This window comes from Tinamus guttatus, unplaced genomic scaffold (genome assembly GCF_059628265.1).
Source record: "Tinamus guttatus ecotype Peru unplaced genomic scaffold, ASM5962826v1 Tinamus_guttatus_pri_ptg000060l, whole genome shotgun sequence".
NCBI lineage: Eukaryota > Metazoa > Chordata > Aves > Tinamiformes > Tinamidae > Tinamus > Tinamus guttatus.
In genome coordinates, this window is record NW_028288594.1 from 3,714,866 (window position 1) to 3,725,207 (window position 10,342).

Genomic DNA, 10,342 nt, shown 5'->3' on the forward strand with positions numbered 1-10,342 from the left:
GGGGTTGGGGGAGGAGAAAGGGAAGTCTTTTTTTTTTTTTTTTTTTTTTTTTTTTTTTTTTACAGTTAAGACTAATAACAGCTAGGAATGTGTGAATAAAAACCAAGCTACAAAAGAATATTCTCTAGTTTGTTGTATTTAAGAAAGTGCTTGCAATTTAATCCAGGGAGACCAATAAACAGAAGACTAAAATAAAAAAGGCAGAAGGCTGCAGTGTCAAAGTGCTGTTAAAGTACATGAGAAAAGCAATCCACTTGGGGTTCATTGTAACACTTCTAATAATGAGCTTCCCATATTTAGACACAAGAGATAGCAAATTCAAACCCCCTGGAAAGGATACAATACAGTTATACAACAACACAGCAAACTGTATTTGTTTTGTTATTACTACCTATGCACCCTATGGTTTCTTTAGGGAAGATGATATGATATCTTTATATTGTGATATATAAAATTGCCTGAAATATCTGTTTAACAGCACTGACTTACCAAAATCCTTCCAAATAGTGAATGACCTCCACTTGATGCTAAGCTTAGTCTTAAGCACCACTAAAAAAAATATTATGTTTTGTTACTGTATTTCTTTCTGAGAGGTTTTCAAAATCCTTCCAGTCAGTACATGAGATAGGATACATATTGTCGGGGATAAGTTGTTAAAGTGAATTTGAAATGTGCTTCTCAAAATATCGTTTACACATTTACCAGATGGTAAAATAAACATGTAAATTGTTATCGAGTATACACCAACTTTATACTACAATTTTACCCACTGTAGAAATGGTGTAAAAATGTTGAATATAGTGTTACTTGTTCATTTAATAGTTTATTAACATTTTAAATACATTTGGGGAATAGGTTTACTTTTAAAGAAAGAACTACTTTAAAAAAACAACATTTTACTCTATTGATCAGGCCAAATTAACCTACAAACATACATCATTTACCTTGTCAACAATATGATCACCATAAATACAATTGTTTTGAAGTATTTGCCTATGCACAGAAGATATGCTTGTTTAATGCGAAATTATTCTACAAGACGAGTTTAGCAAGTGCAAAGTGCTAAAAAAAATAATCTAAAAAATCATAGCAACCAAAATTTCACATAAAGGTAGCTGTTAGACTAGTGGATTGCTTTGCCATTGGAGTTTACTCTTCCATGAGACACCATACTCATTCACATATAAGATAATGTACATACTTTATATATAAGGAAATAGAAGGCATGTGGTAACAAAACCTTCTACCCAAAAAGCACCTAGTGAATGTACCATTTAGAAATACACAAGAATTAAAATCCTCCAGCTCAAAGAATAACCCTTGTCCTTCAGGAAAAGAAAAAGGTTTTAAAACATATAATAATTTGTTAATGATCCTGAAGGAAGACCCTGCTAAAAGATTTTTATGAACAACTACCTGTGCTACCTATGACCACTTTTTTTTTTTTTTTTTTTTTTTTTTTTTAAGTTCTAATCACTTCTACCAGCTCAGGTCATCAAAAATAAATACCATGCTATAGGATTTCATTTCCCACCTCCAGACTCAGACCTCAGTGTCTGTTCTGAAATAGTTCATTCTTTTGATGTCTCGGATTTAAGGTCTTTCCTCGTCTCTGAGGAAATATATTCACTCAATACATTTTATTTTTAGTCTAGGTAACCAACAGACCGAATTAATTGCTCCTTCAAAATAAATATATTATTTAGTCTGAAAACTCTTCAAAATATCCAAAGATCTTTTTTCATCAATACATAGTAAAATTCTGGATTCTCACCTGAGGTTTTTTTTTGAATTATTTTGGAAGCTTTCCACAGTATAACTTGAAACTCATGCCAGCCTTTAAGCTATTTACTATTGCATTGCTGGCTTATTATCATATGCCCTTTGCAAAAAGATGTTATCACATAGATACAAATAATTCATATTGACTCAAAAATAGTAACACAAATTTAACTTAAGAGTAATTAATCTTAAGATGGGGTACTTACTAATATAAGATATTTAATGGATTGACCAAATCCTCCAAAATTCACTAGTAAAGAGCTCTTAACCAAATTATCTTTAAGACTGCTCCCTCTGTACAGAAAGCCAGAACGAAGGCACTGAGTATGAAGGTTTAGCAAATTTGCCTACTTCCTCTTGCTCTGGATCAAAGACTTGTGGTTTAAGACTCAGAAGTCCTACCAAAAAACTGTAAGTTCCAAAAGCTGCTCCACACCGGATGCTTCGTCAGAGCTCCAGCGGGATCAAGAGGAGGTGGGAGACAATAAAAATTTGGATTTTTATGTGAGCACTTCTAAAGTGTCATTTGGAAGTTACTACTTTACCAGCCTACCTTCTGCATTACACTTTGCTGTCTTTGTATTTTGCAAAGAAACATAGAAATATCTGATGATATTGAAGAGTCTGCAATAATAATATTTTAAATAATTATTACATTTTAATAACATTTAAGTGTAATTTAATTACATATCCCCAAAAACTCTGGAAAGTGCTGGGTTAGAACCCAGACAGCAATGCAAGTTCTGCCTTAAAGAAATAACCTGAGTTCAGTGGAGGGAAACACTGAACAACTTACGAGTAACAGCAGCGCACCTACATTTATCCCTCCATATACAGATTAAGACATATGAAGAGCTACAGCATTAATATTCTGTTGGGAAACTTGTAAGTCAGACTACCACCCTAGCACATTGGAAGCCATATATTGACTTTGGTGTGAAAACATAAGCCACGGACTGAAAACAGTAATCACAAGAGGGAATTGTTGAAGAAAATGCCTTTGGAGCCTGTGATACTGAGTACCAACCACTTCTGCCAACTAACTTCTAATCAGAGCCTGAGCCAACACTTCTATAAAGACAGGGTGATCACTGGAAACTTGTAGCATATGCCGCTATTTACATAACTAATTGTAGCATGCACAATCAAAAAACAGCCTCCAGCTTTAGCATATATGTGCAAAATTCTTGACTTTTTTTATGCAGAAGATTAGAAACTGACAGAAACAAAGTCACAAGCAACAACCACGAAAAAGAATTGGAAGATGCAACTCCTAGATTAGAGAGGCTGCTCTTCCTTTTTTTCTTCTTCTTTTTTTTTTTCCTTTTCTTTTCTTTTTTGGTGACAGTTGTGAAATTTACTGCGAGAGTATAGATCCAGAGGTGATTTTATGACAGCTGATACCCAATGCAAGCTTTCAATAGAAGTGATATACACACTCCATAGGCTGATGGTAGAGAAAGTCAAGAAAAATCTCAGCAGTCTCAGATAAGCTCTGGTCTGTTACTGCAGCCGTTGTAACATGAAGTGAATATTTTGCAAAGGCTGTTGCAAGCCGTGCTAATGCTGGTCTATTTGTACAACACATACCTAATCCTTACGCAAAAAAGAAGAAAAATGCAGTGATGTAGACTAAAAGCACTAGCTGAGTTGCCCCTAAAACTCTGAAGCAAAATAGAAGGACACCAAGATGTGGAAAAATGCAGAAGAGGGGCTAAAGATGCATTATGATAGCATGAGGCAGAGAAGCAAGCTTGAAATGCAGAGTTTCTCAGGCAAAAGAGCTTGTTTGCATAATCAAGAAAAAAGAAAGGCATATTGGTTCTGGAATATTCTCCTATTATTCAGAAATAACACTATTACAGGAGCTAATTATTTAATCCTATAGATATAGCATACATGTGATTGTGTATATACTACAGTTTATTTAAAGTTTAAATATTTTATAAAATAAGAATAGTATTTAATCAAGTTATTTTAAGACATTTACTGAACAGTAGTCTTTTGGGAAATTGTGTTAAAACTGTAAAAAGAAGAAAAAAAAAAGGCATTAAGGCTCAAACTCAGATTAATAGCATTATAATGCAACACTCATCAAACCATGGTTTTACGTGTTCCATGGTATTCAAGAGAAAATCAGGAACATATACGGTTATTGTGCGGTTACAAATGCTAAAAATATTAGCATTGTACACAGAAAAATGAAAATATGACATGTAAAATAATTTATGTGAATTAAACCCTTTACAACGACAAGAAACTGTATGCAAAAGTAAATAGATTTAAAAAAAAAAAAAAAAGGATACCAAAGAAGGCAGCTTTTCACAAATCTGTTCACTAATCCTAAACAAGGCAAAACCTTCGTTTAAGCATCCTCTATAAAAGGAATTAAGCAATGAGCAATTCCTGGGAGTGCTCAAGCTCCAAACAGACCAACCCACCGAGGAGCCAGTGAATTAGCCCACGGTCAGAACAAGAAGCTGAAGCTCCTGGGAAGCACTGGAGATGGCTCAGGGAAAGGAGATGAAACCGGAGCTTGACTGGGTACAACTGGTACCTAGGCAGCAACTCAGAGATCTCCAGAACCATCACCCTTGAGTACAACAGCGCAGTTCTTTATACTGAATAACTCTCTGGGAGCAGGTTTTGTGCTATAGATGAGGCTGTCTCATAACTGCCCCCAAAAGAGAAAGTCCTGCGTGCTCCCTGCAGCGCTGCCCTCTGCTAGCCACGGCCTCAGCACCGAGATGGCTTCCGAGAGCGGAACGGGTGGGATGTTAACCCCGTGAGGAGGGCCGAGCATGCCGAGCTCGCAGGCACACCCAAAACCGCCTGGAAACTCACACTGAGGCAGCTGTAGATACCCATAAAATTAAATATAATTAGTGTTTAGTGCAGTGTTGAGCAGAAGAATTTCCCTCGTCTGTCTATGGATGGAAATTTGATCATAATGACAAAACTGCATATGCATTACCGACGGAAAAAAAAATTGCAAAACCTGCAAGAGCTAACGCTGCTGAAGCAAAACAGACCTGGGCCTTGATGCTATGAAGACTTATTCATACTTATGCTAAAATTCACGTTGTCGTGGAAGAATTATTTTTGTTGTTTCTCCCATTTGAATGCATTTGGGAAATGGGCATATATTGCAAATAGACTATTGTTTTTGTAGCCCTTTAAAATGCTTGCATGTCTAATGAAAACAATGCATGAAGTAGTCTGTGTGTTGATAAAGTAAGCTCTAATATTAAATTTTCAATACCTGATTTTCCATTTTTGGTGTTATATTCACATTTCTTTAGTGATGTCTACTTATAAAAATAGTTTACAATAAAAATAAATTTACATTTTTAAAATAGTGTTCACTGATATCAACGGTCAAAGGGAAGATAAAACTGAACAACATATGGAAATGCTTTGACTAAAATGCTGAGGTGTATTAAAAATGCAATACTGTATGCTGATATCAGGGGGCTTTTTTTGACTTTGTTTAACACAAAATAAAGAGTGCTATGCTATAAATAAAAGTACAAAGTATGTGAAAAGAAATTTGACATTATGAAATTTCAGACAAAAATAAGAAGGAAGGTTTGAAAATACATTATTAATTTCCTTGCACTCAGCTCTGAAAAAAAAATAGTTAATACTAAAGGAATATTTTTGGCCTAGATGCTAGATACAAACCATTTTTGATCTTTCTATGAAGACAATTAAAGCATTTGTAAATAGCTTTGACAATAAGTGGAAGTGATGCTTCACTTATTCTTTTAATCTAAACAGAGAGAAATTAAAATGTAAGTACAATAAGACAAGAATTTACATTTTTGTAATTATATTAACATAGGAAAAATCAGTATGCAAGTCAAATTGACCCTATTTATTCTTTTAAACTGCACCTGCTTCAGATAGCATCTAAACCGCAAGAGGAAACTATCACATAACAAAAATCAGTATTGATCTATTGAAGCCAATTAAATGACACAATTTTTCACCAGTTGAGGATTTAATCCTCAGTATTCTGAGTACAACTCTGCAACAAATACCATTCCTCAATTATAATTTGAAATTACTACTCAATAACATATTCAAGAATGAAATTGTCAAAACTGTAGAAATCGTTCAGAACCATAATTTTGCTATTAATTTTCTGTGAGATTTTTGTCGTTTCTAAGCATGGGCTGCTAAGTCACTCTGAGGCCTTTGAAAAATGTCCCTACCCCTCATCAGTCAAGCACAATGTTTTGAACAGCTTGATTCAGGAACTGACAACAGAAAGTAGAAAATTTTACCTCTTATTCAATGCTTCACATCTAACTTGAGTCAAATATTCTCTTCTCCTAAGCATCAGGAAGGCCTGAACAAGCAGAAGAGTTTCTGCCAGGCTTCAGGTAATGCATATGCATTAAATCATTATGGTTTAGAGGTACAGTGATAAGGTAGTAGCAACACAGGTGGTGAGGGCAGGGGGAAATGCTTTAACGGTTCGCTGAAATGTAGCCCACAGAGCAGCTGTTTCTCTGCATTTTTGCACCACAGATCTAAAAACATTGGCACCAAACTTAGAGCAACAGGTGAGATGGGAGATGATGCTGTGAGGCCCTCTGCAACTACTGAAATGTTGGGCTCCTGGGAAGTAGGACAGAGATGTTAGACCCCATTTACCCCAGAGTCCATAGAGGTCCATAGAGCCACCACCGTTCCCTCAGCAGCTCCAACAGACAAGTTATGGAAAGTGGAATTCTGACACCATAGCTTTGGTGGTCTATCCCCAGTAGATAGCATCTCTCCTTCAGCAAACATTCCCACAAAGGTAAATAAGCTGCAACCTTAGCTGTGTCTTAATCGCCACATTTGTTATCTAACTTTTAGGTTAATTTTGGATGGGTGGGTGTTTCCATCTAAAATGGGACAACTTTCAGCAACCTAAATTTTTCTCTCCATTCAAAATATAACAGAAAAAAAAAAAAAAAAAAGTGTGACTCTTCTGCTTGGTCCCAGACCAGTATTATCTGTGTCTTGGATAAGGAAATGAAAAGCAGTCAGTCTAGAACTAAAAACACTTCCAGGAAGAAGCTTTGTTACAAAACTGAATTCCATAGGATGTGTCCCTTAGAAGCAAGTTTGAATTATGTTTCAGTGCTGTCACTGAAAAAAAAAAAAAAAAAAAAAAAAGCAAACAAACAAATAAAAAAGAAAATAAATTACTTCGTAAGCTAAAAAGCAGCTTACAACTGGCAGAAGTAGAAGTTTGTATGGTGCACTTTGGTAACTCATCAATGTAGTATTTTGATGTATTAAAATCAAATTATTAAGTGTATTCTAAATCAGTCAGTCACTTCAAGGTACATGACTATCACAATTATTGAAAAAGGCCTTGATCCTGAAAACGTAAATGTCTGTGAATTTTTAGACAAGTGAATCGTCTTTGTAGGACTGACCTCCTGCTTTACGTTGTTCACACATATGAACTTGTACGCACGATCAGAGACTAAGGTAAGAACACACATTTACAAGCTATCAACATTTTACCTAAAATGTCTCTTAAAACAGATTCAAAGTCATTACCAGCTGTTTCTTATTTAAAGCTTAAAAAATGCTTTTTAATATAAGTGTAATACTACAGTTTTACAGAAGAAAAGTACCTGAAGTTTTCATCCATTTTGTCTCCATTTTTTAAATTAAAATATTATCTACTTACAGCTGACCTAAAAAAAAAAAAAAGCTTAAAATCGGCAAGATAATTTGTACTCATATCAGAACCTTAGTATTAGAAACATAGCACCTATGAGAAATTAAAATGATACCATGAATAAAATACCACAGCTTTTGTTTAATATATTTCAAGGCCAAAGCCATGTCTGAATAGGAACAGCAGTCTTGCATTTTATGGATAAATTACTATCCTACATCTTTAGGGAGAAAAATGTTATCTGTGCTCAAAAATTCAAGAGAGATACAGGTATACATATATTCCAGCAAATGGAAACATTTAAAAATGATCATGCTCTGAATTAAGCAGTGAGTTTTTTGTGTGCGTGTGTGTGTATTCCCAAATAAATATGCATTCTGATAACTGCACAAAGTGTTATCATTAAGCTGTGTGGCTCTCTAGATTTACTGTGAACATATTACATCTATTTAGCTGAAGAGAATGGGGTACTGAATGTGAACAGTCTGCTTGCTGCCTTCCATCTACTTATCACTCTGCTGTTTTTTTTCTTTAACTTTCCTCCATATCTTAACAAGTCACGCATTTCCCACTGGAGACCGAATTTATGACAAGTTTTAATATATAAAATTTAAAATTCAGCACAGAAACAGCACCTGAAAACACATACTTTCATGCAAAGTCTTTTATTCTGCTCTTCCAAATACACATTGTTTTTTTCTCATGTCACTGAAATTTAAAAATTGACCTCTGTAAATTATTAATAAATAAATAAATAGGTCTCCAAAAAACAGTATCCCTTTACAGGGACAACCCAGAACATGTTAGTTTCATGAAGTAATGCTAAGGGGAAATGCTAAGCACCTGAAAATGCAGGCTGCAAAGAAAACCATTTTAACTATAGCAACAGCACTGCATAATGTTACAAGGAAAATTATGCAATTAGGTCCCTTATCAGACTTAGGAAGATTCAGATTGGTGCCAGTTTGGCGGGGGGAGCATTGTAAGGGGGGTGCACATTATTGTTCACCATGGCTCGCTTGAGCATTACCTAGGGGAGGGGAGTGATGACCAGACAGCGAAAATTAAGAAGAATGTGTCCCACCTTACGCCTATTCTGCCAATCTGTCGCGGTTGTTCTTCTAGCTCCATAGGTTTATTTTTTTCCTCCTTTTTGCTGACAAGTAATACAAGACAGATTCTTGCCTTCTTAGGATCTTGCAATCTAGTTTAGACATAGCACGTCAAGTGGTGATGAAAGAAGGTTAGGGTGGGTTTGAAAAGATGAGGATTCCAACCGTAAACGATGCAGAGACATCAGCTTGGGAGTGTACACATGTTTTGCATGATTCATTGGACCAAAATGGCCAAAGGAACTTAAAAAGCTGTCAAAGGCATCTTTACCTCTGACCTACCTAGTCATCCATCTGCTTCCCTGTGCTGTCAATCAGAAGCCTCCCATCTTTATCACTATTCTACTGCACCCGTTTTCCACAACCACTTCTCCTCCAGCTCTTAAAAAATATCTTAGCAAACATTTCAATCAGTCATTAAAAACCTTGTTAAAATATGCAATGTGTCATCAAATATGCATAGCACACCCGTGCAAAATCCGCAGAGTGCAAATCGCTGTATTACTATATTTGATATAGTATTAACGTGCAGCCGCGCGGAAAACGCTAACGGCAAGAACTTTGAATTACTTTCCGTGCATCGCCTCTTTTGGAGCTCGATTTTGTGTTTTTCAGTAAAGTGAAGAGAGGGCAATAGCACGGGTTATTTTACAGAATAATTAAAATAAAAATTCTCCCAAGGTGTCTAGAGTAAGAGCACAAACCCATGTGAAAACCACGCGGAGTGAACGAGCCGCTGCGCTGGGTTTAGCTCCGCCGCGGCCCCAAACCCGACTGCTCGAGGGCAGACGGACGCGAGTGTTTTAACGTGCCAGAAACGCCGCGCACACCTGCACCCCGGCTGCAGGAGCGGCGATGAACGGACCTACCGACGGGAAGCAGCGTGCGCCGGTTCGGCCGCCGCGGTGGCTCCCAGACTCTCGCACCGAGAGTGGCGGAATTTGCCCTGTCGGAAGAGTTGGGGGAGAGCGTTAGGGGGGAACGGACGTGTCTGGCCGTTACGGACTGGCCCCCAAACCCCAGACAAACCCCACCGAGCAAAACCCAGCCAAACCCCTGGCGATCTGCGGGCCGCCGCGGGGCACGAAGCCGTTGAGGCGGCGGCTGCGCTCGCGCCGGCAGCTCCTGTCTGGGTTTCCCGCCTTTCGCAACGGCCGCGGAGGGGCCCAGCGGCCGCTCCCCTCGCGCCGCCTCGGAGCCGGGGAGCGGGAAGGGCGCGAACACCGCGGGTTTCCAGGACAGCCCCGCGCCGCCGGGGCCGCTCCGCAGGGAGGGCACCAGCGCCTTCCGTCTCGGCAGCAGGACCCGCATTTCTCCGCGCCCGCCGCTGCCCGGGGGCGGGGGACGCGCTGCATTTGTGGCCAGGCTCCCGCGCCCCTGCTGCAGGGGCCGTCGGTGCCGCGGAGCTGCCGGGCGCGGAGCAGCCAGGCCGGGACACGCCGCGCGGCCGGGGCGCAACGCGCGGCTGCTGCCGCGGACCCGTCCGCGCTTGGCGGGGCGAGGCGAGGCCCCAGCCGCCCGCTCCGTCCCCTGCTCCAGTCTGCGACTCCCTCCGCGCCTGGGAGCTTGAAGACCCGGCTCGCTAAGACCGCTCAGGCCCGACACGGCGTTCATGTCCCTGCCCTTCGCCCTCCCCGCAAAACGGCAGCAAACCCGCACCGGGAGGGGATGCGGCCCCGAAGACGAAGCTGCAGCACGGGGGGAGCAGCGGGGTCCCCTCGAGGAGCCCCGAGCGCGTTGGGCCGGAACCCGGCGCTGC